Here is a 2,500-nt window from a genome sequence, read left to right on the forward strand (position 1 = left end):
TATATAGTTCCCCTTCATATGATTAAATTTCTCTAAACTCGAAAGTTATCAACTCAAAACCAGAATCTCGAATTTAGAGAAACTCGAACATATGAAAAGGACAAAAAAAAATAACACCTTTCAAATGTTTTTGCAGGGGGGCTTTGCCCCTGCACCCCCCACACCCCCTACTTAAATATACCTACTCTGAGATCGTACTATAGTGAAGGAAAGGGAAATCTCCCATTCCGCACTATACGCCTAAGCGCAAAATGGAAGATTTTCCGTTCTTCCACTATAGTGCGGTCACGGAACATTCACATTTAAACTGCTAGGGTAGAGGGAGACCTGGCCCCCTGCAATAACGTAAGTTAACTTTTTATTTTTATAAACCTAAGCTCCCATTCATAATTTCGAGTGAATGGAAGTTTGAGATTCTGGTCTCGAGTTTATGAATTTCGAGCTTCCATTCATTCGATCTTGTGAAAGGGAACCATTTATATATATGGGTCTGTGTCAGTTGATTGAGTTTTGCGAAACTTGAAATTCTTATGGGTGAGATGATATGATCGAGTTTCTGAAAACTGAAAACATCAAAAAAAAAATCTATATTCTTTTACCTTTTTGTGGGGGGGGGGTGTGCCTGCACCCCCCATACCCCCTGCTAATTATATATACCAACACTGAGATCTGACTAAGTAAGAAAAGGCTAAAGTTCCCGGTCCACACTGTACCACAATCGCCATTCCAAAGCTTTGGGTTTCAAAAATTCGATCATATAGTCTCGACCATATGAAACTCGATCAACTAACAGGGACCCATAATATACTGGCAGGAACCCATAATATTTTATATTTTATTTTATATATATATATATATATATATATATATATATATATATATATATATATATATATATATATATATATATATATATATGTATATATATATATATATATATATATATGTGTATATATATATATATATATATATGTATATATATATATATATATATATATATATATATATATGTGTGTGTGTGTGTAGAGAGAGAGAGAGAGAGAGAGAGAGATAGATAGATAGATAGATAGATAGATAGATAGATAGATAGATAGATAGATAGATAGATAGACAGATAGCAGCTACCAGAAAGTCATCAGTGTCTGGTAGTGGCAGTTAGATTAAAACAGGACTAAAATAAAAACAAAATAAAACCAATTTTTTTTAGGCTTTTTCAGGGAGGTAGGCCCACCTGCACCTCCCTAACGGGTGGCTGCACCCCCCAGTAGATGGTAGACTACATATTCTTTCAAGATCTGATAATATACTCATGCATATGAATGCAAATTAGATAAATAGATATTCATGTACATTGTCAATATTATTGCATTTTTGAGTAGTGACCGCCAACTGTTTTAGATGTTATAGATTCAATTAATAGTATGACAATTGAATAAAGATTAAATTATTCATAACAAAGCCATAATACATGCATGTCTATAGAGAAGGAATCAATTCCTTTTGAATATATACACACGCACATGCATACATGTGTATGTGTGTGTGTGTGTGTGTGTGTGTGTGTGTGTGTGTGTGTGTGTGTGTGTGTGTGTATGAGGATATTATTCAGTGGAACCATTTTACATTATTTTTTTTATATATATATATATATATATATATATATATATATATATATATGTGTGTGTGTGTGTGTGTGTGTGTGTGTGTGTGTATTTATATATAGGGTCTATATCAGAACATCGAAGTAGTAAAACTTTGAATGTTCTGATATCGAACACTATTCAGTGAATGCTAAGAATAGTGAAGCTGCAGAACAGCAAATCCTTTCCTCAGGAAACAATTCGGTTGGCCATTTTTGTGGTTCTGCTATTCTTAGCGCTGTGGTGGAAAGTTACGGGTTGGGTTCAGGTAAGTGTGCGAATGTATGTTAGGGTTAGGGATGGGTTAAGTGAGTTAGGTTTAGAGCACGAGTTAGGCGTGTATGCGATAGTGACAGACTTTAGGGTTGGGGCGGTTTAAGTGAGTTAGGGTTAGGGCATGGGTTAAGTGAGTGTGCGATAGTGACATACTTTAGGGTTAGGGTTTAGGTTTTAAGGTAAGTGGGTAGATAGTAGTGTATGTTTAGTTTAGTGTAGCGTTAGATGTAGGAATTTAAGTGTATGTGTGTGGTTGCTGTTTGTTTGATGTGCTTGTGTTGTGTGTATGTGTTTCGGAGCAGCAAATTCTTTTCCATGGGAAAAAATTTGCTGTTCTGAATGTTCGATATTTTCATGTTTAGATGTTTTGTGGCTGATGAAATAGCATTCGCTATTTTCACCTTTCGATAATGTGATATAAACGCTATATATGTATATATATATATATATATATATATATATATATATAAAGTAAAAAAAAATAGAAAAATCATTTAAGAAAGAGCTCATTCTCTATCACAATAATGTCCTCCAGTGTATGTGGTATTGGAAAAATAACTTCCTTCCAGGGGTGTATGGGGTCC

The sequence above is a fragment of the Protopterus annectens genome, chromosome 1.part0 (assembly GCF_019279795.1).
Source record: "Protopterus annectens isolate FY-2018-M chromosome 1.part0, PAN1.0, whole genome shotgun sequence".
Taxonomy (NCBI): Eukaryota; Metazoa; Chordata; order Ceratodontiformes; family Protopteridae; genus Protopterus; species Protopterus annectens.